This window comes from Amblyomma mixtum, chromosome 7 (genome assembly GCF_055824585.1).
Source record: "Amblyomma mixtum isolate Tamu chromosome 7, ASM5582458v1, whole genome shotgun sequence".
Lineage (NCBI taxonomy): Eukaryota > Metazoa > Arthropoda > Arachnida > Ixodida > Ixodidae > Amblyomma > Amblyomma mixtum.
In genome coordinates this window covers 140,344,495-140,370,240 of record NC_143018.1, presented here as the reverse complement: position 1 = coordinate 140,370,240, position 25,746 = coordinate 140,344,495, and the positions used below count along the sequence as shown (strand labels likewise).

At 48.9% G+C, this 25,746-nt stretch overlaps 2 protein-coding genes across 5 annotated transcripts in view; one reads left to right on the top strand and one right to left on the bottom strand.

Moving 5' to 3' along the window:
- The window catches only part of LOC149337714 (uncharacterized), a 149,976-nt gene extending 135,586 nt beyond the window's left edge, over nt 1-14,390 (bottom strand). For all 3 annotated transcript variants that reach the window (XM_089553479.1, XM_089553477.1, XM_089553478.1), the window contains exon 1: nt 13,861-14,390. The gene's annotated coding sequence lies outside the window, so the exon portion shown is untranslated. The remainder of the gene's footprint in view (nt 1-13,860) is intronic.
- The window catches only part of LOC149337713 (uncharacterized), an 83,365-nt gene that overhangs the window by 8,322 nt on the left and 49,297 nt on the right, over nt 1-25,746 (top strand). The window contains exon 1 of one of the 2 annotated variants that reach the window (XR_016284421.1): nt 5,536-6,525. The exons of the other annotated variant lie outside the window; for it this stretch is intronic. The gene's annotated coding sequence lies outside the window, so the exon portion shown is untranslated. Of the gene's footprint in view, nt 1-5,535; nt 6,526-25,746 lie in introns of those variants that run through there. 2 annotated transcript variants of the gene reach the window in all.

Sequence of the window (25,746 nt, the reverse complement as noted above, 5' to 3'; positions counted from 1 at the left end):
CTCTACAAAAACAGACATACATTTCGGCGACTGATGTCGCCCGGTGCACACACACACGCGCAGGGAACTTAAAGAGTCCAAAACCACCAGATGTCCAAGAAAGTTCAGGGGTCCATACGCGCGGGGGAAGCACGCACAAATACCCGCGCACAAACATAACGCGCGAACAACGCACACACACCTCGGGCACAAACTTCGGGCACGAACATAACGAGCGAACATCGTGTACGAAACACGCGCACCACACAGGCGCGCCATACTTAATGTGGCAGGAGCCGCACCGACACACGGCCCCTGCCCGCGACGATGAAGCGGGTGGACCAGCGCCGAAGGAACTGGTGCTCCTCCAGCGACACGAGGTCCACGCACGCCTGGGCGAACATGCGCGCACGTACCCGCTGTCACAGAGGGTACATGGCTCTCCGTGGTCGTCCCTGCAGAGCCGCCACACCTCTCCGGCGCCACAGCACGAATGCCTAGTCCAGTTTCACAATTTTCTATGCTGTTCTTTTAATGCCGCTGTCTACTTGCTTGACCAAAAAGATCAAGCATGTGTCAACGCGCAATTCCTCAGTTTGTTCTCGAAAGCAATAACTTTTTTTAATCACCAGTTTTATGACACATGCTATGCCACTAGGAGAATCTTTGCTGTCGCTTCCTTTCATTTACCTTTTAATTTTTTTGTTCTGTTTTCTTTTGCGGTTCTGGTGTTCTTTTCACTAACCTTTCGCAACTGTTGGAAGACGGGTTTGGCACGCGTATAATTTTATTAGCGTCATGCACAGTTCTGCACTTCCATTCGGGTCTTTCCTTTAAAGCGCTTCGAAGCTTATGTTTTCTTCCTTTTCAACATAAAAAATTCAGGACACTCAAGCTCACGCTTAAAGGGAAACTGCATAGGTTTTAGAATTAAACGAGCTTAAGAGGGTCGAATGTGTGAAACTTGGAGGTAAAACATGCAAAGTATTTTTGGGCTAGCACTTGAAATAGAGAAGTAATTGCCGATTAAATTACGGACGCTCTTCAAGCTTCTCCGCAGCGCACAACGCCATGTCACGTGATTTGGAGGCGCACAACCACAGCGACGTCTCAAGGTGGGCCCCCGTTTCTCTACTGTCGTGACGTCATCGTGTCACGTGGTGTGACGCCATGTATCACGTGATTTGTAGGCGCATAACCACGGTGAAGGGCTGAAGTGGTAGCTAAAGTAGTATGCTTCGCATAAAAAGCGAACGCCACCGAAGGCAAACCCTGCCGAGCGTTGCTTGGCAGCGTCTAAAGAGTGAGGGAAAAGTGTGGCTGACGACAGCGGTAATTTGAAATCATACCTTCCGTGACGTCACGCTGAGTTTCTCTGTGCTCCTGTGGTGGATTGAGGAAAAGCGCAAAATTCATTCGTCGATTACGTCGCTATTTTAAATGCTAGTGCAAAAACACTTGGCATGCTTTACCTACAGCCTATATAGATTTGAATCCTTGAATATCACGAAATTCTAAAAAAAGTGCTGCAGTTGCCCTTTAAGGGTATCACGCCATATCGTAAATTGATCAATTCAGCGGCCTGGTGCTGTCTTTGCATATCACTTAGCAGACAAGGCCGCTATTGTTTGTTTTATTTAATTTTTCTTTTTATTTGAAGTTAGATCTGGTTTTTTATTTTCATTGGTTTAGTTTTAGCTTTGTTTTTATTTACCGAAAGAAACGCAAGGGCTCCCTTTAGCCCTTTGAATCGCAACTGCTCCGATTTTTTTAGAGGCAATATACGCAATGGTGGTGGCATAACGTCACGACACTGTCGACCAATGAGGAATTGCGTAGTGACGTCATCATTTTCACGCGTTTCGATTCTTGTGAGGTTTTCGAATTACCCGTCCAAGGCCATACAGTTAAGACGTACAGTGTTTGTCAAAAAATTCAGGGGCACTTTGACTGTCTAAAGTGCGTAGAGGCGAAAGCATTTTCCGCACCACTTTGCTTGTGTGACACTGGTGACGTCACACATAATTGGTTGGTTTATTGGGGTTTGACGTCACAAAGCAACTCAGGCTATGAGGGACGCCGTAGTGAAGGGCTCCGGAAATCTCGACCACCTGGGGTTCTTTAACGTGCACGGACATCGCACAGCACACGGGCTTCTAGAATTTCACCTTCATCGAAATTCAGCCGCCGCGGCCGGGATCGAACCCGCTTCTTTCGGGTCAGCAGCCGAGCGCCGTAACCACTGAGCCACCGCGGCGGGGCTGATGACGAAGTAATGACAAATTACTAACTAGAGAAAATTACTGATTAAGGACTAAATACTAATTAACTGCTAATTAATGACGCTTAACCTTCGCCTTTAGGAGTGGAACGCGACAGCGTGTTGTAGCGCTGCCAGGCAGTCCACGGAACGCCACCACCCGTTCGGCGCGATGCCTTGCCGTTTGAACGCGACGCTTTTTGAGGAAAGAAAATTGCAGTAATTCTCTTCTCATCTCAGTGGACACCCGAACCGCACCGTACAGGAAGGGAGGAACGCCACCACCCGTTCGGCGCGATGCCTTGCCCTTTGAACGCAACACTTTTTGAGGAAAGGAAATTCTCAGTCACGGTGGACACCAGAACCTCACCGTGCAGGAAAGGCAGGAAGTGGGAGTGAAAGAAGAAAGAGAAACAGAGGCCGTAATGAAGAAACTGAAAATTGTATTTGAGGAAAGGAAATTATGAACTGTCTCGCATATCTCGGTGGACACCCGTCAAAACGCGGACACTTCTGTCGACACGGACGCAGACACGGCTGCCGACACGGACGGAAACACGGCTGCCGACACGGATTGCTAACGACCGCATGAGGCATTGAAGGCTTTCGCCTTAAAATTGTATTTGAGGAAAGGAAATTATGCAGTAAGTGTCTCGCATATCTCGGTGGACAACCGTCAAAACGCGGACACATCTGTCGACACGGACGCAGACACAGCCGCCGACCAGGATGGAGACACGGCTGCCGACGCGGATTGCTAATGATAGCATGAGGCATTAAAGGCTTTCGTCTTAAAATTGTATTTGAGGAAAGGAAATTATGCATTAACTGTCTCGCATATCTCGGTGGACACCCGTCAAAACGCGGACACATTTGTCGACACGGATGCAGACACGGCTGCCGACACGGACGGAGACACGGCTGCCGACGCGGATTGCTAACGACAGCATGAGGCATTAAAGGCTTTCGCCTTAAAGTAACCAAGCTGCATGGTTTGCTTCAAGCCCGTACAGTGGAGCCCTGACAGCTTCTCTGAAACTCAAAATGGTCGTTAAAGGTAAGGGCTGGGGGTCTTCTTACCTTCCAACACCTTTCGATCTTTAGGAAAGCCACAACGGCTCCACTATACAAGCTAGAAGCAAACCATGCAGCCTAGTTACTTGTGACAAAGACGGTAGGTCGCCACCATTTAGACCAATCTAGGTTCTCTCGAAATGCTGCGCCAACGCCTTCGCTAGTAATCACGGCAGATTCTCCGCTGTACGGTATCCTTAACGCTGCAGCCCTGAAATCCCCATTTGATAGTCAGCGCTGGGTTATCCGCCCCTTTCCCGTCCCGCCCTTGGCACTATTTTCAAGAATAAGCTTTCAGAACAAGCGCGCCATATCGAAAAATTTTGATATGATTTCATATATGTCTCTATCTTACCGGTACCGATCTATGGGGCAGAAACGTGGAAGCTAAAGACACGGGTTCAGCTTAAGTTAAGAACAACACAGCCATCTGTGGAGAGGAAAATAATGGGGGTAACGTTAAGAGACCGGAAGCGGGCAGAGCGGGTTAAAACATTCTAGTCGAAATCAAGATGAATGAAGGGCCTTGGGCAGGGCACGTAATGCGAATGCAAGATAACCGCTCGTCCTTAAGGGTAACGTAGTGGATTCCAAGAGAATGCAAGTGTAGCAGAGGGCGGCTGAAAGTTAGGTGGGCGGATGAGATCAACAGGTTTTCAGCAATAAGGTGGCCGCAGCTGGCAATGGACAGGCTTCATTGGAGAGACATGGGAGAGATGGCTGACGATGATGACGACGAATTTGAATGTGTTTTATATGAGACATATGCGTCGCAAATGTGTCTCTTATGGACGGATATGGCCAGAATTTGAGTTAATTGTGTGGGTAAATGTGCTTTCCAGTCGAAAAGGAGAACAGAACTTTCTGTTGCGCAACAGAAGTTTCTGAAGCGAGACAGAAATCTCTGTAGTGCTAAAGAGGTTCCTGTCGTGACAACAGAAGCCTCTGTTGCGACGACAGAAATGTCTGTTGCCAGAGCAGAACGTTCTATTACGGCTACAAAACCTTTGTAGTGACTACACAAGACACGCTACAGGGTGGTCTGTAGCGACCACAGAACTTTCTGCCTCGGGAGAGAAGCGCAGCACTTGTGTTGCGCCATATGAAACGGTGAGCGCAGCAAAATGCAACTATTAGCGTTTTGCTTCATCGCGTATACTTGTAAGTCGTCGCATATCAATATCTATGAAAACACAATCTTTCTTCTGAACTGAAATGAAATGAATGAATTTTTAGGGATTGTGTAAAGTTAAGCCTCTTATTTTTGGTGTTCCGCCCATCTACGTCGTTTATAAGTAATCGGCAATAATTAACATTGTAAGTACAGTTTTAAACAATACGAAAGTTGTCCAGCACCACGAAAATGGCGCAGCATGTTCGCCGTGAGGAAGCCTTAGCGCAGCCCAATTTTTATTTGACAAAAATTAAAACCCTGCAAAACTGAAAAAAAAAGCCTCAAGGCAGCGAGCTGACTGTGCTTGCATGCGCCGCGATTACTGCGCTCTAAGCCCCGGCTTGTTAAGTACTGCCAGACTCGCTTATTCCGGGTTCAAAGCTAGCTTCGCGTTGCTTTTTAATGATAGATTGTGCCAGCAGACGCTGACAGCGCGCGTTATGTGAGTGCGGTCAGCAGCCGTTGCCGTTTATGCCGCTGCCGTTTAGGAAGTACATAAAGTGTATTCTTTTAACAGTCGTGTAAACTGATGGCTAGTACTTTTTCAGTTCCTCCAGTATGTAGTCAGCATAAATATTTTCTAAATGGGGATCTAAGTAATCAGGTGTTAATACAAAAATGTCGCGCGCCACAAAGATGGCCGGACTAAAATTCTTCGACAATGTAATTTAACATACGTCTGTTTACATCGCTAAAATTAAAGACCCCGATATTTTGAGAATATCGCGGGACAGCGTACTCAAGGCGTTTGAATGTGCCGCAGTTGCAGTGCCCTTCTCCGCAATTGGTAAAGCGGTGCCAGCTTCGCGCCTTCTGCTTTGTCCACGACAGAGCATCGCGTTACTCTAGTTTCGTTTGCGCTGAGCGCGGTCACGAGCCGCTGCCGCGTTTCTAAGCACCCGCCGCGGTGGCTCACTGGTAAGGCGCTCGTCTACCGAGCCAGTGTACCCGGGTTCGAACCCGACCGCGGCGGCCGCGTTTCGATGGAGGCGAAACGCAAGAGGCGCCCGTGTGCGGTGGTGGTGGTGGTGAAAACATTTATTTAATCATAGGGGGGGATTCCGCTAGGTGGCGCCGACCTGGTTAGCTGGCTGCCTACCGCGCTCTGCTTTAACCTGCCCCTGGCCTGGTCCAGGGCCTCGCCCGCCCCTGGATTTACACTCCATCGCTTCAGGAAGGCTCCCGAAGCACGTGGAAACCATCGGCATCACGGCCCGCTGCCGAACTGGCCCTCCAAGCGTCTCCAAAACTGTGAAGCGGCGCGGCGCCTCGCTAAACCTAACGCGCCGCGCCTCCACCGCCGCAATGCAGCGTCTGACCAAGCCCCTGCAGCCCAGACCCACCGATGCCGCCACCGCGGGGCCTGTTCCAACCACGTCGACAGCCGTCTCTCAAACGGGTACGTTCAACGCCGCCCACGCAACCGAGCACATTCCTGCCGCACTGCACGCCTTGAGCGACGCTGGGAGCACCGGATCGACGGCCGCGGCGCAGCCGGCAGCGTTCGTCGTCGGCGCAGCGTCCACACCAAGCCAACTCCACGCTACAAGGGACGCCAAGAGCTTCGGGGCCATAGACGCGTCGCAGCCGGCTGTGTTCGTCGCCGCCGCTGGAGCCGCTGCACCTACTCCAGCCAAAGGTCCCACTGACACCAAGACCTCCAGCCCGGCACCCGCGTCGCACACTGAGACTCCGGCTGAGGACTCAGACATGGACCTTACGACGTCCCCGGCAGACGACACTCCTTCCCAGGAAATCGGCTGGACCACCATCGGTGCCAACCGTAAGCCTGCCACCGCAGCCCGACCCCGCGCCGAGCTCATCACAGTTGCCATCCAGCTTCCCCCTGGAACCCTCACCCCCAAGCTACCTCTCTACGACGTACTCGCCGCAGTCGCCTCCGCTGCACAACTTTCCTCGAAGACCAGTGCCGACATCACCCTTCAGGCCAGGCCAGCCCAAAGCCTTGTGTTTCTGAAGACTCATTCTCCTCTCACCGCCCACCTCCTACTCTCTGTCACGCATCTTCAGCTTCATGGTAAGCCTGTCACCATCAAAACTTACACCCCCCATCCTCCCATCTCATGCCTCGGCGTCATCCATAACGTCGGGGGCCACTTCACTCCTGATGACCTCATGCATGACCTGGAATCTTTCAAAACAGATATTCTCGCTGCTCGCATGATGGGATCCACTCAATCAGTGCTCATAACGTTCGCTGGCACCCTCATCCCCCACTTTGTTTATTTCAAACGCGTTGCCTTCCGGTGCCGTCCTCATAAACCTAAGCCTCCCACCTGCACCCGTTGTCTCACTCTAGGCCATCGCGCCCACCAATGCCCCCAGCACAGCGTTCCGGCCAAGTGCCGTCGCTGTGCTGCTCCTCTACCCGCTGACCCTTCCGCTCATGTGTGTGCCCAGCCCTGGTGCGTTCATTGCCAGGTGAACACCCACCCCTCCCTCGACCCCACTTGCCCCTTCATCCTTGCTAAGCAACGCGAGTGTGCTAAAGCTGCATACCTCCGACGCCTAGCTTTGCGCCGGGCCACTCAACCCACCAACCCTCCCCCCTCCCCCGCCTCCTCCTCCTCTAATCATGAATCTCCATCATCTCCGATCACGTCACCACCAGGCTCCTACGCCGCCATAGTTAAAGGATCCTCGGTGCCAGCGTCCCTCTCTTCCACTACACCACCCTCTCCATCCTTGACTGACGAGAGCCGCTCCTTCGACCTCCGGCTCGCAATGCTGGAACGCCAGCAGCGAGAGCAGCAGCGCATTTCCCACGACCTACAACAGCAGATACATGCCTTGACTCAAACTCTCCAGACAACCACCTCCTCTCTTACCTCCCAGCTTAGCAAGCTAAATGAGCACCTTGCCACGTTCACCACTCCTTCCTCCAGCGCCCAGGTCGCCCCTTTGGCTGAAATTGTAGAAACCACCACACAGGCACATCACACTCGCTTGGTTCACCTGGAAACTTCGGTTCTCCAGATCCTTACCACCCTCCAAGCACAATCAAAGCAATTGGAATCCTTCGCATCTATGCTCCAATCCGTCCATGAGTCACTGCCCCCGGCAAAAAAGAAGGAACGCGTACCATCGCGTTCCTCTCCACTATCATAATGGCGTTTGGCGAGGACCTCGAGATTGTGCAGTGGAACTGCCGAAATCTTTGCCACAATAAGACCCCCTTCCACCAGTATCTACTCACCCGCCCCTCCCTACCTCATTTTCTCCTTCTCCAGGAGACCCGGACGGCCCGCAATGTCCCAGGCTACCGCGCCTACCATGCCACTACGGCCACACCACTTGCGTCTATTTATGTACGCAGTGACGTGCTCGTAGAGCAAATTGACATCCCCTCCACCCTCCTTAAATATTTAGTTGGTGTGGTTTATTACCACCCTTCTTCCCGCATCTCACTCGTCCTTTTGTCTTTTTACAACCCCCCTGTCACTTCCTCTTTATTCTCTGCTCTGGGCAAATTCCTTCACTCTCTTTCTTCTACCTCCCATCTCCTCTTTGGTGGTGACTTTAATGCCCCTCACACACTCTGGGGCTATTCACAAACCCTCAAACCCGGCCGCCTCCTCCATTGTCTGGCCCAGGAACGCCACCTCACCCTTCTTAATACTCCTGGCTCTCCTACTCGAGCGGGCACTGCCTCACAACGCCCTACGACACCCGACCTCACTTTCTCTCGGGGTTCACTTTCCTTTCACTGGCAGGTGACAGCCGAAACTCTTCTAAGTGACCACTTTCTCATCCATATCACCACCTCTCTCTCCCACATCCCTCGCTGTCATCCGATTATTCACACTGACTGGCCTGCTTTTCGCACTAATCTCGCCTCCGACTCCTTTCAATCCTACGACGACTGGACGTCGCGCATCTCTGCAGCGCTCACGTCCAGTAGCCGTCGCGTTCGCTCTCGTTACCCAATCCAAGACCCAGATCCTCACCTTCTCCGTTTATGGCGTCGACGTAAACGTCTTCAACGCTCCTTTCGCTCCCAACCACACAATGTCCAACTTTCCTCCCGGATCACTGCTTTGCGGGCCGAGATCGTCGCCCACTGCGCCTCCCTCGAGCACTCTCGTTGGAGTGCTCTTTGTGACCGTCTTGACTCTGCATTGCACTCGCGATCCACATGGTCTCTCTTCAAATCCCTCCTTGGCACTAAGCCTGCCCTTGCTCCCACTCTAGCTAAAGCCCTCACTCAAGGAACTCCCTCCGATGTTTTTGATCAGCTCGCCTCTCTCTATCTACCGCCCCCTCTGGCACCCTCCTACCCGGTGTACTGCGGTGGACCTAACCCCGATCTGGACCAATCCTTCACTCTCCGGGAGCTCGAATCGGCTCTGGCTGCTAATGCTACACGCTCGGCTCCCGGTGAGGATGCCATTACATACACCACACTTCGCAACCTTCCTGACTGCGCCAAAGAATTCCTCCTTAAAACCTACAATGATGCATGGGACAGCGGCTGCCTGCCCAGCTCCTGGACCTCATCCCTCATTTCTATGATTCCAAAGCCGGGCAAGCCTCCCTCTCTCTCTAACCTCCGCCCAATCTCCCTGACATCATGTGTTGGTAAGACCCTTGAGCGAATGGCCCTGACTCGCCTCTCTAATTTTCTCGAGACGAGGGAGTTCTTCCCTCATTCTCTCATCGGCTTCCGACGCCACGTCTGTGCACAGGACATGTTTCTGGTTCTCCAGCACACGTTTCTGTCACCTACCCCCACTCAAATTCACGCACTTGTGACCGTCGATGTTCGCAAGGCCTTCGACGGTGTTTGCCACGACCACATCCTTTCCCAACTCGCCTCCCTAGACTGTGGCTCCCGCATGTACTGTTATATCCGCTCATTCCTCTCTCAATGTGTCGCTCGCTTTCGAGTCGACACCTATCTGTCCGACCCCCACAACCTCACCCGAGGCACTCCTCAAGGTGCTGTTCTCTCTCCTACCCTTTTCAATCTTGCTATGGCCCCTCTCGCCTCCCAGCTAGCTGAAATTCCCGACCTGCATCATATATTTTACGCCGATGACATCACTCTCTGGTGTTCATCTGGCTCTCCCGGTCACGTACAGGACACCCTGCAACGTGGCCTAGATCTCATCGACTCCTTTCTCACCACCGCTGGCCTCTCTCCTGCTCCTGAGAAATCCGAGCTTCTCCTTCTCAACCATTCCTCCTACCAGCGCTCACACAACCACTTCGTCTCTCTCCACCTTTCTGGCTCTCCCATTCCTGTCGTCACACAGTGCAAAGTTCTTGGCTTCCCTTTGCATGCGGCTAAGAATGTGCAATCCCTTCACCGCGCTGTCACCACCTGCCACTCTGTAACTCACCTCCTGCGGCGCGTGGTCACTCGACGCTCAGGTCTCCACGAGGCTCACGCGTGCCGAGTTGCCCACGCGCTGGCCCTCAACAAGGTCTTGTACTTTGCACCCTACGCTTCCTTCACTCAGACTCAACTTAACGCTCTCGAGACTGCCCTTGTGGGCCTCTACAAGGGAGCTCTCAACCTCCCTATCACTACCTCTACCACTAAGCTCTTTGCCACAGGCCTCTTCCATCCTCTTCGTTCTCTTCTCAGTCTCCATCGTGACTCGCAGCTTGCCCGGCTTTCCCTTACCCGTCAGGGTCAGTGGTTATTGACTCAAGCGGGTATCTCGCCCATTCCAATCTCCCCGTTTACCTCTCCTATTCCCACCCCCGCCCCCAATCTTCGTATCCTTCCCCTCCCGACCAACATGTCCCCCGTCCTGCACGCCGGACGTCGTCATGCGGCCGCACAGCACCATTCCCCTCTCTTTGATACCCAGGGTGTAGCTTACACGGATGCCTCCTTCGTGGCTCCTCGAGGTTCCTGCGGCTACGCCCTGTACCATCCACACCTCCCTGCTCCTGAAACCCACACCAGCGGGCCGTATCTACACCCTCCAGACGCATTGTCCCTCGAGGTCCTCGCCATTGCGCATGCCCTCCAGTCATTTTCCCTCCTTCCCTCTCTCCAAGAGTACACAGTCTATTCGGACTCACAAGCCGCTATACACCACATACAGAAACGCACCCTGACCCCTTCTCTCCAACAGGAGGTCGAACGAGCGGTCTCCGCACTGCAGCCTTCCATCGTTTTCCTCCGCTGGGTCCCTGGGCATTCAGGGATTGACGGCAATGAGCTGGCCCATCAGCTCGCCCGCGACACACTTTTCCGGGCACCGTTGATCCTCTGGCCCAAGCCCTCGGAGGACGGTGGGAGACTCACCCTTCGCCGCACCATAAAAGAGGTCTACCTTGAGCTCCGCCTCGACAAACGCCTTTACCCTCCCCCTCATCCATCACTCACGGTGCCGGAGTCTCGCCTTCTTCGGCACATTCAGATGAATGCAGTTATCACCCCATCCCGCCTCTTCCTCTATCGCTATCGATCGGACCCTTCCTGTCCCAACTGCCCCTGTATCTATGCGGACCTGGCCCATTGCCTATTCTATTGCCCGGCTGCTCAGCAGTCGGGTTCCTTCCCCCCACCCTCTCTATCCATCACCACCTGGCTCGACTGGCTTGGCGCTGAAGGGGAAGAAGAACAGCGGCTTCTGGTCGCCCAGGCGGTCGAAATGCTCGGCCTGTAAATTATGGTCGATTAAAAGTCTTTTACTACTACTACTACTACTACTACTACTACTACTACTATCATAGGGAGAGGTGTTGGGGGTCGTGACCTGAAGGGTCACGCCCTTACAACCACTAGGTGGGATGCCTAGTCAGGCACACCATTGGCGTTTGCCGCAGCCCGGGCGCGCTGCGTTAAGGCCCTTTAGGCCTCGAGGGTGCAGCAACCGGACAGGGTCGCCTCCCAGTCCTCTCGGGTGGGGTTCGGGATAGGGGGTTGTTGCGAGGTACGGGCTGTGGACTCGGTGAAGGCTAGGAAATGGGTCTTTATTAAAAGATTTTGACCCAAACGAAAAGACGGCCCCAGGCCCTTGGAAGGTACAGACCGGCTCCCCGAGCAGCTGCTCTCTTCCGCTGCTGGAGGAAGACTCCCCTCGTTGACTCCCGTGCATTCACTGCCGCTCCCTCGAACGCAGTGCCCACGTGACCAAGCTGCGCGTTCTCGGGAGGAAGCGTCCCTGGGCGCTGACGGTCGCGTTCTCGAACGCCGTGTCCACTCGTTCGCGTCCCTGGGCATTTACGTTCGCGTTTTCGAACGCCGAACATGAGCCCCGCGTCCGTGATGAGGCCGGCACCCTGCGATGCCGAGTAAAGGTCCGAGCGCTCGCGGCACAAACAGTTTCCGGATCTCTGGCCCACAGGCCAGCAGTGTCTTGCAACGCAACAAACTCCTCCCCCCGATGAAGTCCTTCGCCGAGGCTGCGTCCCCAGATGCAGGGTCGAGACAAGGCGCTCCGGGCGGCCACAGGGCAAGTGCATGCGCTCACTTTGCACACACACACACGTTCGGGGAAACCCCTGACTGACGGTGCCCAAGCGACGAATGACTGCCAGACGCCGTTTGCCAGAAAACTCTCCCTGCCTGTTTTTGCTGAAGAAGTATTCAGTTCACGTCAACACACGGCAAAACACACAACAACAAAAGCAACGCAGAGGTCTACGACGAACCTTTAACGCCGTCTCATATTCTCGTAGTTTAGAATTCACTACTCAGACTGTCCGCATTTCGGTTCTCACGTCAAATTTGTACTCTTGCAATATGAACTAAATTTACTTTGCGCTGTGCCCTGTCATCACGTTGTCAAACAATGCCACGAAGTATTTCGAAGTGATCACAAAAGAAAACGATAAGCACAGGTAACCTCTGCTTTGTGCTCAGGGATTAACATTTCAGCCGTGCCCTTCGGGGTCGCATCCGTCTGATCACTTCAGCTGCGGAAGCACGACGAATGAAGTCGCCCCTAGCGTTGGACATTCCTTGATCACTGTCTTCGTCTCTGTGCCCTGGCCAGACACTGTGAAAGCCTCGGTAGCGCGTGAAGTGCCGAACCCTGCTATATAACAATGGCCTAGCTGCCAACAAGGCGACTGTCTGTTCCCCCTTCATACTTTGAGCCGGCTGCACTATTCCCTTTCTGACCCGTCTGGCGACACGGCACACGCAAACGAGTTCCCCGTGCCTTTTCTTGTAGCCTGGCGCCACAAATTTGCTGTGGTGGCTTCCGACGTCGTCTTTTCCGGGGGATCATCCCACACTTTTTCAAAGAATCTCTCGGTTGAGTGTATGTGCAGTCAGAGTTCTTTAATGTTATTTTTATTCTCGTTTTTCGAGAAGCCAATGCGCTGCTTCTACCAGGTCGACTCACTCTCATCCCGACTGCACTTGTCTTCAGACAACACAACTGTGCTACTTTTACATGTCGAAGCCTTTTTTGTGGCCTTACTGCCACTTTCGCCTTCAGACGACAACTTCCTGGCATTTTGGGGGGCTTTGTTCTCTGACCTATCCGCCCGCGTCGCACGCTCAGCACCTACTTTCTGACACGCAATGCGGTTCTTTTCTTTAGGCTTGAAGACAACCCCATCTTTCCTTATATCAGTGACAGACAGCCCTACCAACTCAAGATAACAGCCCTTCGTTTGTTTTTGCTCCGGCAGTGGTGCGTTCATCTCTTCTCTTTGCTGCGAGCGTCCCGCGTGCACCTCGGGACCCACAACCGACTCCTTAGGTTTCCCACACTCACTAAGGGCACACTTCTCTCCGGGTTGACGAGCAACTATCTCGTTAGCATCGCAGCTAGGCACTAACTCCGCGCAAATGACCTTCGGACGTTCAACTTCCTCTGGGTTATGCGACTCGTGCTTCTCAGGATTGTCCTGTCGCTCCTTTTCACACCTTTTAAGACTACCTTCTTCTTGTGCATGCCCTTGGCACTCTGCTTTCTCACTCTCCGCTTTTGCCGAAGTTACGCATCCTTCATTCCTGACTGCTTCTCGTAGCATCTCAACTTCAAGCTGCATTATTTTCAACTCCCGCTCCTGATCCTCTATTTCCCGCTTCTCTTGCTCTGCCGCTACCCGATGCTCTTCCATTCTTTTCCGCTCATTTTCCTTCTCCACTCGACATATCTTTTCCTAAGGATCCGTTATCTCGTCCTCTTCAAACTCCACCCCTTCATTTACATGGCGAATCTCTGGCTTCCTCATACGTTGATTTACTTCTAAACCAAGTTCAGCTGCCAACAGCAGCAATTGGTCTTTATATCCTTTATATCCATGGTTCGCGAGAGCCGACTACAAAAACTGCAAACTAATCACACACCCAGTGGTGAATAAATGCAGTCGATTCCTAAGATAGAACACAGTTCTAAATCATCTGGCAATTCGTAGTCGCTTCAGCACTCACCCAACCAGGATCCCTCGATGGCCACCGTGACTGCCGAAGTCAGGAACTGCCAAGTCCGGCGATCCCAGATCGTCGAGGTTGCCTTTGAGCGGTTGTTTTCACGCCAAGGCTTCACGCTGCGCTGCGACGAAGGTGATCCCTGAGCCACGTAGCGGAGCTCCGTTGATCCCGGGTCCTCGAAGGTGGTCTCTCGTCAGCACCCGTCCACCAGCCTTGTCCTTATCACGCCGCTGCCAACCAGTTTGTTGCGAGGTACGGGCTGTGGACTCGGTGAAGGCTAGGAAATGGGTCTTTATTAAAAGATTTTGACCCAAAAGAAAAGAGGGCCCCAGGCCCTTGGAAGGTACAGACTGGCTCCCCGAGCAGCTGCTCTCTTCCGCTGCTGGAGGAAGACTCTCGTTGACTCCCGTGCGTTCACTGCCGCTCCCTCGAACGCCGTGTCCACGTGACTAAGCTGCTCGTTCTCGGGAGGAAGCGTCCCTGTGCGCTGACGGTCGCGTTCTCGAACGCCGTGTCCACTCGTTCGCGTCCCTGGGCATTTACGTTCGCGTTTTCGAACGCCGAATATGAGCCCCGCGTCTGTGACGAGGCCGGCACCCTGCGATTTCGAGTAAAGGTCCGAGCGCTCGCGGCACAAACAGTTTCCAGATCTCTGGCCCGCAGGCCAGCATTGTCATGCAACGCAATAGGGTAGTGATGGGTTCTGCTGGCAGGCCCACACCATGTTTAGGTGTCAGACACCTCCCCACAGTGTGAGCACTGCCCGTCGAATTTAGGATCGAAATGCTGTAGAGTTGCCGGGCACAACATCGTGTTGGTGAGCAGGCGCAGGAGTTTCCGCTCGTTGACCTTCCCCAGCCCTTTGCACGGGATGGGAAGGGTTTGGTGTGTGGATTTGTAATAATCGCATATTTCCTTAAAAGTGTAAATCGGATTGAAATCAAAGTCCTGGTCGGCATCGGATCCCGTGGGAAATGCCCGGAGAGAGAGCGCGCGGGCGGCGACGTCGGCTGCCTCATTTCCGTGGACGCCTTGGTGACCTGGAGCCCAAACGATAGATCGGTGCGCGGGATCCGAGTCTCGGCTACAATTTTGGTAAATGCGATAAGCTAGGGGAGTAGCCCACCCTTGCGTGACGTTTCGACAAGCCCCTCGCGAGTCGATGCGGTGTCAGTGCACGTTAAAGATCCCCGGGTGTCGAAATTATTCCAGAGACCTCCACTACGGCACCTCTTTCTGTCTTTCTTCTTTCAGCCGAGATATGTGAGACAGATACTGCGCCATTTCCTTACCTCAAAAACAAATTTACCAATTTACCGCGTTTCTAAGACATACTTAGAAAATTAAGAAGTGTTGAATATGTATTAAAGTATGGGCAAAGAAAAAACACTAGCCAGTACTTTACGTATCTCCTAAAAGACGCTTGATGTTAATATGTGCTTATTCTTAAACATCATCACATGGAAGGTCAGCGGGCTCTTTCATAGTTCTTTTTTCGCAACTCCTTACGGACTTCAATATTTGGGCTTAGCTGTGCGATTGTGCGCTTGTGTGCATTATCACCAATAATATATAGCATAATAGCAAGCGTAGAAAACATGTGCGCGTCTTTCCAGTAAGTGCAAACCCATCCAAGCATTCCGCGGCGCCCTTACTTAACGACTTCAAAACTTAGCGCTCAGCCGAGCAGCGAGGGTATTTTGAACTCATTAACATTATCTTCAAGTCGTCCTGAACGCTCGTAGGAGCCCAGGCCTTAAAAGGTCTCTGCAACCTCCGGTACAGTCAGAGCTACACATTCCTACATGCGCCCCTCAAGCTATTGCATTCGGAAGTCATGCGGCAGTACTGTCACAAGGTCCATATCCCCAAGGTCTGGACCGACACAAGTGTACGGAGAGCGCAACGGGGAGGCAGTGTCAACGCCCACCTCTGCATAACGTTCTGAGTTGACAACATTTACTTAAAACAGCGTCTCAGAGGGGAAACGGGCATCTGCTCCATGTGCAGCGCGCGTCGAATGTTTCGGAAGCCGCGTGGAGCAGTTGTGGCGTTCACAAAAGAGATAGGATCAAACGAATAGTTGTAATCGATGTCGGATGATCTGAGGATGATGCACAAAGAATTATGTCGATAGGATGATTAGTTATTCAATTAGAGCCAAAAATGTCGAAAAACTTTCGAAATAGCGCGGACGCCGATGTAGTGAGACGACGGGAAAACAACCGTGGACGGAAAAATAGTGAAAAAATAGGCAAAGAAGTGAGAATAAAGTTTTAAATAGATGGAAATGTGTTTAATGAGTGATAATTAATCGAATAAAAAGTTTCACAAACACTGATAAGTTAGTTAATTAGAAGCAAAAGTCGTTGGATGGTGGAATAGGCTGGATGAGGATATGGTAGGTGCAAGAGAAAGCAGCAATGGCACTAAATCTGAAGAGCCAGAATTCGTGATTGAGGTGACAATGTACGTAATCAGAATGAATGTGATTTATTTCGGTGATTAGCTTAAAAAATATACAGAACAAAGTGATTCCAATCGATAACCGCAATCAATTAGGCAGATTAATTGATAGGAGTTAATGAAAATTAAATACATAATAAAGTGATAATGAAGGCCATTGCGATACTTATTAAGTAAATAATAGATAAGTAAAGTGATTAATTAGAAAAATTAAAGCGAGGACGCATAAAAATGAAATGATTGGCCTAATAAGATGGCGATTACACAACGCGGTTGCCATGGTGACACGTGACGTCACCACGACAGAGGGGTAAAGAGGAGCAAAGAGGGCCGAAGAGTGCAATAAGGGGCAAAGAGTGTCAAAGAGAAGCAAATAGGGGCATAGGGTATCATAGAGAGGCGAACAGTATCAAAGAGAGGCAAAGAGAGACAGCGAGTGCCGTCGAAGCATCAAAGCTTTCGCATTATCCCAAGGCGGGTAGCCGCAGTGATCTCCCATGTCTTCCGCAGTTCAGTGAAGGTCGTGATTATTTGGATGCTTACTTGGAGTGGTTTGAACATCTGGCCACCGGGCAGGGTTGGCTGAAAGACAGGTGGGCCACGGCGTCAGGGTATGCAGTCAGTTCTGTCCTGAGGATTCCGTCGATGATGAGAAAGCTAAGCTCCCTATGCTCCAGGGATGTAGATTTACCGCTCAGAGATAAAGAGAAGACTTTCACTGCAGCAGTTCTTAAGATGGCGATACGAACTCACAGTATGCTACGAGATTGTACAGCCTCATTGATCGTTAGGTTGAGATGCGGTGACAGGGCCGTATTTTTGAGATGGATCCGACATGGTAAAGTCTGAGCAGCTCTTGAGTAAGTTTCGTTCCGGCTAAGTTCTGTTCTTACGTGAGCGGGACTCTAAGACGGTTGACAAGCTCGCAGAGGCAGCTGATCATTTCCTCGAGGCATAGCTGCAGAATAACTGGTCGGTCTTTAAATAGAAAGGGCAGCAGATAGCAGTGAAACACAAGAAAGGGGTTCCCAGTCACAGTCCCATCTTCTGTATTTCCTTTGCGAGAAAACTGCGCACAAGGCCTCAGATTGTCGGATGAAACTAAAACAGTCGTATTGCTCGTCTTGCCAATTCAATTTTGCTTTGGCAAAGTGATAGCAGTCGAAGCAGCTGATGCCTGTGCCCTGGGGTCTACTCCCCTTCCTGTCAACTATGCGGCCAACACGCTACTCTATTCCACATACTCTGGGCTTGCGAGTCCTTCCCTCGAGGTGTGCAGCTGTCGAATCCAGACCAGTGGGAGGCCGCATTGCTCAGTTCCGACTCGGACACACAGATCCGGGTTGTGACAAGAGCCCTAGAAGTCCCCGAACGCCACGGGCTCATGGCTACTTGATGGGGCTATAACCCAACACCGTCTGCTACATTTGTCGGCGGAAATGAAGTTTATCCTCCTCCTCCTCCTGCCGGAAGTGACTGATGGGGCTTATGAGACCCGCGTTGCTCATCACCTGCGCCTCTTGTCACGGTTGGCAGTTCGAGCCTTCTCACCGACGAATGTCGTCTGGTGAGTTCACTGCCGGTCAGAAGCCGCTCTCTTGCACTTATTGGTTTGCGTTACTAATTAACCGAGGATTCAAGTTCCTTCTCTGATCGGAATACTGGAATCGGTACATTACGAACAGGCTGCGTTTAAACGTGACAAAATAGCAGCCAATTGACAGTGTATGTGCAAAGGGACAGCGGGAATGCTTTGCACACATCGGTTCACGGCCATCAACATCATCATCACCAGCCAGACTACGCCCGCTGGAGGACATAGACCCCTAACATATCTTTCCAAACTGAGCCTATCCTGTGCCAGCCGCGGCCACCATATCACCGCGAGCTTCTTAATCTCATCCGCCAACCTACCTTCCCGCAGCCCCCTGCTACACTTGCCCTATCGTGGAATACACTTCGTTACCCTTAACAGCCATCGGTTGTTTTGCTTTCGCAGTACATGCACAGCCCAAGGCGTTTTCTTCTTGATTTCGACTGGGATGTCAATTGCCCGCATTTTTTCCTGGCTTAGAGTGACCTCTTGTCTCTTAACGCTACAGCTATCAAGTTTCTTTTCATAGCTAGCTGCGTTCTTTTCAGTTTTAGTTCAACTCTTTTCGTTTGCCTCCACGTTCCCGCCTCATAGGTGAGCACCGGCAAGTTACAGCCGTTACGAACTTTCATTTTGCGAGGTATTGGTCTACTTCCAGTCATGCTCTCGGAAAACCGGCGAAATGCGGTCCACGCCATTTTTAATCTAGTCACTTAAAAATCATAACCATTATCTGTGGTCACTATCTCTCCTATAAGTAGACATATTCCCTTACCATTCCTAGCGCCTCACTACCAATCATAAATTGCAGTTCCTTTCCGAGGCTCTTGAAAAATTTTGAGTGCCACCATTCTCCTCTGCCTTTCAAAGTCATTGATCACGTTTGGCAATTTTTGTGTCAGATTCTTTTGGTTTCGGTTTTAACAGCCAATTGATCCCTGTGACGTCAACATGCTCATATAGGTCACGAAAGGAATGAAAAAACTGCAATATAATGGTCGCTTCTACATTACTTTTCATTCCATCTCTTGTCGCAGGCTGGCTTTAACATTGCAGTGATTTAGAACGATTTAGTAGCGATTATATCGCAGTTTTTTCATTCCTCACGTGACCTTTGAGTTCATTGTTCGGCTGTTCAAACCGAAACCGAAAGGAAACAAGAAAGACAGTCAATCATAAGTAAATTAATGGTCGTATGGGAATACCGCTTAATAATCCATGTATAATTATTCCTTACTCATGATTGCAAAGAAGAAAGCACGCACCCAAAAGCTAGGTGTCTGGGTGCGTGCTTTCTTTGTAATCATGCTCCAATCATCCTTTAGCAAAAACTAATATGTTTGGAATATACAGTAGGCTTTTTAAATTGCATTTTAAAAGTATTTTGTATTCATAAATGCACTAAAAATATGTTGGAAATACGTTCCTGAAATTTCATGCTTGGTATTCGAAATATATTCTTAAAATATGTCAAAAATAGCTTACTTAAAGCATATTTCGAGCACTTTTCAAATACGTCAAAAAACATGTATGCAGTTTTAGCATCTTGTCAGTGTATTAAAAGCGTATTTTCGGAAGTATGAAATTAACTCATCTAAAGTATACTTCAATTCTAAAAAAACGGGCAGTCCTTGTAAATGTATATGTATGCAGTTTTAGCATGTCAATGTATTAAAAGTGTATTTTAGGAAATATCAAATTAATTCATCCAAAGTGTTCAATTCCAAAAAACGGGCAGTCCTTGTAAACGTATATGTATGCAGTTTTAGCATCTTGTTAATGTATTAAAAGTGCACTTTCGTAAATATGAAATTAATTCATCCGAAGTATACTTCAATTCTAACAAATGGGCAGTCCTTTCAAACGTATTTGCAGCACACTCCAAGCTGTCGTTGAACAGTCGAGTGCTCGAAATCGCGTTTCGGGAAAAGGCATTTGCGCGTTGTCAACGTATTTGAAGTGTACTTCCGTAAATACGCAATTAATTCGTCCAAAGAATACTTAAATTCTAGCGAATTGGCAGTCCGCCTTAGCATATTTGCAGCACACTCCGAGCTGCCTTTGAACAACCTAATGCTCGAAATCGAGTTTAGGGAAATCGCATTTTGGGGCTGGCAATGTTTTTAAAGTGTACTTTCGTAAATACGAAATTAATCCGTCCGAGTATACTTCGGTTCGAACAAATGGGCAGTCCGCGTAAACATATTTGCATCACACTTCAAGCTACCGTGGAACAATCTAGAGCTTGAAATGACGTTTCAGGCAACAGTGAAAACTCTCCCTTTCCTGTCGTCCTTTCGTTGCAACACAGTAATCATAGCGCGGGAACAACGCAGGACAAAGACGAGACCGGACGAGAACGCCTGCGTTGTTCCCGCGCTATGATTACTGTGTTGCAATGAATTACCAACCTGCCCAAGCCTTTTCTGTTCTAAAGTCCTTTCGTTTATGGTAACTTCTAACAGGAAGGTAATCACCACTTACTTACGCTACGTGCGGAGAACGTGACGGCATGATACCGGCAAAGACGCCTTGGGTATTTCCGGGCCCGAATATGCCAGCGAAAAGGACCACGACCGGCAAGGCCTACCGGCTCCCATAGACGCCCGTGTATCTGTTGGTTGACAGTTCGACTCCTGACCTATTTCTGACGCAGGTTTCGACGAGCAATTCTGTTCTAGACCGCCTTCCGATTCGAACGCGACTAGTAGGGCACTTCTCGGATAATTTTTCGGCCTACAGTCTTTGCGCAAGTAAACGCCTCACCGGGAAAGACAGCGCGTCGCTCTCAGTGGGTATATACCGGGTGTTTCAGCGAACACTTTCAAAAATTCCTAAAGATAGGAAATTAGAAATACAAAAAAAAAGTTTTCAGGAGCATACTCTGTGCGGCGGCGGACAAAATTTACCATAGGAAATACTATAATAATATTGAATTGAATTGAATCCAAACTTTATTTCACAAATGTGCACATTCTTTAGAATGAGCCACAGGCCAAAAGCTAAAGAAAATAGCTTGAAAATGCCTGTGGCTCATCTAAGAGCCATTACAAAATAATAAATAAGATAAACACATACATACAACGGTGGCAGGTCGCATACGAGCACACTATAGAAAGAATTTATAATATTTACGATTGAAAGGATTGCTACACAGAGATGTAGAAAAAACAATTAAAACTGAACAAATGCATTTGAAAGTTATACACAGTGCTGGGTTGATGACAAATGGGAAAAGGACGCCGATACATACACAAACTACAATACATGAAAAGAAGTTATGGAATATTATTTACAAAGTACACTTTTAAATCATGTGGTCGGAGGTTATACTTGCTAAGCTGGCTAGATTCGTAGCTGTTTAGAACATTAGGTATAAGAAAATTAAGTGCTTGTTTACCATAATTAGTTCTAGCGCGTGGCAGTGTCCATTTTGCAGTTGATCGCGTTTGAACATACTTTTCTATGGGCTTTAACATTGCGATATTAAGCAAAAAAATACATATTGATGGTGAAGAAAATTTGAGATAGTATAATAGGCAGTACTCAAGAAAATTATTTACACGAATTACTTCATACTTAATAAACAATTCAGCCGTATGGGCAGTAAAACTGGCACCTGCGATAATCCTGATAGCTTTCTTTTAGAGAATTAGAATTTTCTCTAGATTTGTTTTGGATGTGGTAGCCCAAACTATGTGGCAATAGTTAATGTGCGATTTGAATAGGGCATGATAAATCATTCGTTTTATACAGGGAGGAAATTCAGTGCGGTACCGAGCAAGAAAACCAACGGAAGAAGCTAATTTCTTACGAAGATGTGTTGCGTGTGTGGTCCAGCTCATACAGGCGTCAAAAATTACCCCGAGTGATCTGAAGGTGTCCACGATTTCTATTTTATGGTTCCCAAGTTGAAGATCATCGTTTAAGTTAATTTTGACGTTTTTAGGTCTGAAGAAAACAGCTTTAGATTTATTGGTATTAATAGACAACCCATTTTGAACGGACCACGCATGCAAAGTTTTAAGAACAGCATTAGCGCGATTTAATAAATGATCTGTTGAGGAGCCCGTTAAGAAAATACTCGCGTCATCTGCGTACAGAACGAAACGTTACTGTCAATGTTTACGAGGTCATTTATGTATACATTAAAGAGAAAAGGACCTAAAAGGCTGCCCTGAGGCACGCCACAGTTTATAGCCTGAAGAGTGGATCCATGTCCATCACAGAAAACAGCCTGTTTTCGATTAGTGAGGTATGAGCGTAGAAGATGGAGACACATTCCTCGAACACCATACATTTCTAGTTAAGCAAGAAAAATAGTGTGGTTAAGAAAGTCAAAAGCCTTACTGAAATCAACAAAGTTAGACATTTACGTTCAAAATTTTGCAAGATAAATTCGTTTTGTGAGAGGAGAGCAGATTCGGTACAGCGTCCCTTTCTAAACCCAAACTGTGCATCTGTTAGCAAGCTGTGTTTAGTAAAAAAGCTATCCATCCTTTTTAGAATAATCTTTTCATATACCTTCGAAAAAACCGGAAGTACGGAAATCGGGCGGTAGTTGGTTAATACGGCTTTATTACCTCCTTTAAAGATAACTGTTACTTTGGCATTTTTCATTTCATTAGAGAAAATAGAGCATGAAAGGGACTGATTAAAAATGAAAGCTAGATACGGGGCTATTTGGTCTGCAACAAACTTGAGCTGTTTTATTTGCAGCCCATCATAATCCACACAGCGTGTTGATTTCAGATTCATTAATACTGAGAACACTTCTTCCGAATCCGTTTGATAAAAGACCAGTGATTCATTAGGCACATTGCTAATTATACTAGTGGCAGGTTTTACATCTCCGGTTGGCTTAAAGGCAGTAAAAAAACAGTTAAATTTCTCTGCAAGGGAGGCCCCGGATAAAAGCTCATTTTCGACAAATAGTTCACCTAGTGTTTTGTTATGTTTTTTGTGGACAAAAGCTTCATTCAAAACTTTCCATAGCTGTCGGGGATTGTGCTTGTTATTACTAACTAAGCGCTGCTGGTAAGCTTGCTTAGCGCTCCTTAGCTCACTTGTAAGATTATTACGATGTTTTTTGAATGAAACTAAATCAGCAGGATCCTTAGTGAGCATAAAACGCTTGAAAAGCTTACTTCTGCGGTTCATCATTTTCATGTGAAGGGGTGTTACCCATGGTTTTCGAATCTTAGATTTTTTAGTTTTTGTCTTCCATGGAAAGCAGCGCGTGTAGTGTACTTTTAATTTATTAAGAAAGTACTTATAGCATTCGTCCGGCTGAGAGTAATTGAAAATCGAGCTCCAGTCTTCAGAAAGTATTGACAGCCTAAAACGGTTAAGGGATTCTTCATTAATGCACTGGTAAATAAAGACGTTGTGTTCACAATTGACAGCAGGGGTTTGGGCAACAACAGAAGCAAATACAGCGCAGTGATCACTAATATCCGAAACTATAGTTCCAGCACAATGGACATAGGAAGCGATGTCAACAATCAAAAGATCAAGTGTACTCGAAGAAGTAGCTGTAAATCAGGTAGGTGTGGTTATTAGGTTCAAAAATTCATTGGACCAGACAGCTTCTAAAAAGGCACTGCTGTTACGACTATTATCATCAATGTTAAGATTAAAGTCGCCACCAATAAGCGTCGATTTTTCCCGAGAGCAAAAGTCAAGAAAGGCATCAAAAAACTCAATAAAGGTATCAGTGCAACCTGACGGGGGCCTATATACCACTGAGACAGTACTGTCAGCAATTTTGACTGTAAGTATCTCAAAATCATCCTTCATAACAGAAAACTCGGGTAGCAGGTCTGCTTTAAGACCGCTTTTCACGTAAATGGCTACACCACCACCACGCGTGCTTCGGTTCAAATAGAAAAGAGAATAATCAGGAAGGTTCATAAAATCAATTTCATGCACCGCCCACGTTTCTGTGAACAACAGCACATCAAAGCTATGTTGAAGGTGTGCTAAGAAATAGGGCAAGTGGTCGGCCTTGTTTCTTATCGAGCGAATATTTAGGTGTAAAGCTGAAAAGCTGTTTTCTATTGCTAAGCTGCTCTTAACTTCGTGCGGTAGGAGAAGCTCGTGGTACTGCATAATGTGTAAAAAGACTAAGACAGCTGAGCGAGGTCCGCTTCAGATCGGACAACGACGACTGAATCACCTTGCTTCTTTCTGATAAGGATCCTGCCGTTCGCGTGCCAAACAAACGCATAACCGTGCTCCTTAGCCCAGTTCTTTGTGACAAAGAGAAGATTACGAGCGTGCTTTGTCAGGTTTTCCAGGATGTACTGGTCACTATTCTCGTCACTCAAGGCACGTTTCTTGGCAAACCATTTCTCCCTTAATTCCTGACGGGCAAAACGAACGATGACACCAGGTATTTTGTCGCGTTTCGACGGCAGCCTGTGGATTGCTGTGACGTCGTGCGTGACGAGGGCTTCCAGACTCAGTGTTGCACTAATTTCATTTACTTTGTCGAGAAGAATTTCGTTATCCGTTTGAGAAATGCCATGAAACTCCAGGTTCAGCCTTCGGCTTCGCCATTCAAGGTCATTTAGTTCAGCTTTTAGTTCTGCCACTTCATTTGAATCACATTTGTTTTCCAAGGTGCTTACCCTATCTTTCAACTGCTTCGTTTCTTTTTCTTGAGTATCAAGACGTGTAGCAAAGTTGTCGAACTCCGCTGAGAGCAACTCAATGGAATTCTCAATCGAATCGACTTTGCCTGGTAGACAAAGGAGAGAGTTCAGTTTGCCATTTATGTCTAGAAGTACTGCATGTATGTCTGTTTCCAGCGAGACCGGAGACTCAGCACAGTTTTTTTTCGACCCACCTGGCTTGCATGAGCTGCGCTTCCAATTTTTCTTGAGGGACTCTCTTTTGTTGTTGGTTTTAAGTGCTCCCTCAGCAACCCCGGAGCACTCCCCCACATGGAATAAGAATGCGCATTCAGTGCAAGCCAAGCGAGCAGAATCCCCAAGAAACACATCCCTGCAAGCACAGCAACGCGACATTGCAAGATACGACTAACAGGAGCCACTGAATGCAAAACACTTCACATTGGCAGCAGCGGCGGAAAGTTGATACGAAAGAGCTAATTAACTAAACTGATATAGCTAATTAACTAAAATTTACTCATTAACTTAACTAGTACCAAATAATTACTAGTACCATTAATTAACCAAGTAACCAGTACCCAGTACCAAGTAATTAGTGCCATTAATTAACTAGTACCAATAGGGAGTTTGAAGCCACGGACAAGACGATGTTATATCAATTTTTAAAACGAAGAAAAATTCATTCTCTAAAGACCCGCATGCAGCACGAGGAAATCTGGCGTTTTTCCCGCACGAAACCGAAAATCGGCGCACGAGGAGCGCCGGAAGTCTTGTGCGAACGCAATGTCCGCTGGTGACGTGATTGTGGCGCCCAATTCGAAACGTCTGTGCTAATTTCCCCGGCTAGGGAGCATCAGCGCTCAGCCTAGACCGCGGCCGGCGTTATCTGTTGCTTCGTCACTCGGCGCAAGAAAGAGGATAGTCATCGCCATCTACGCGACCGTCGATGCTGAGAATCCTGATAGGCGCTGCCTGCAGTTTTCTTTCTTTCTTCTTCTGTTTCCGTCAGTTCTGATCTGGCTACCGGAGGGGCGAGATGTGAGGCGTCACCTTCACTTGATTTGTTCACTATGCTGAGCTGCTGTTCTATAGTCGCTGCATGTTAGGAACCGCATCAGACATAAGTTTTGTCTGCGTAGCGAGGAGGGCTAGCGCGACAGTGGGTGCATTCCGTTAGGCTGTTGTCCTTCC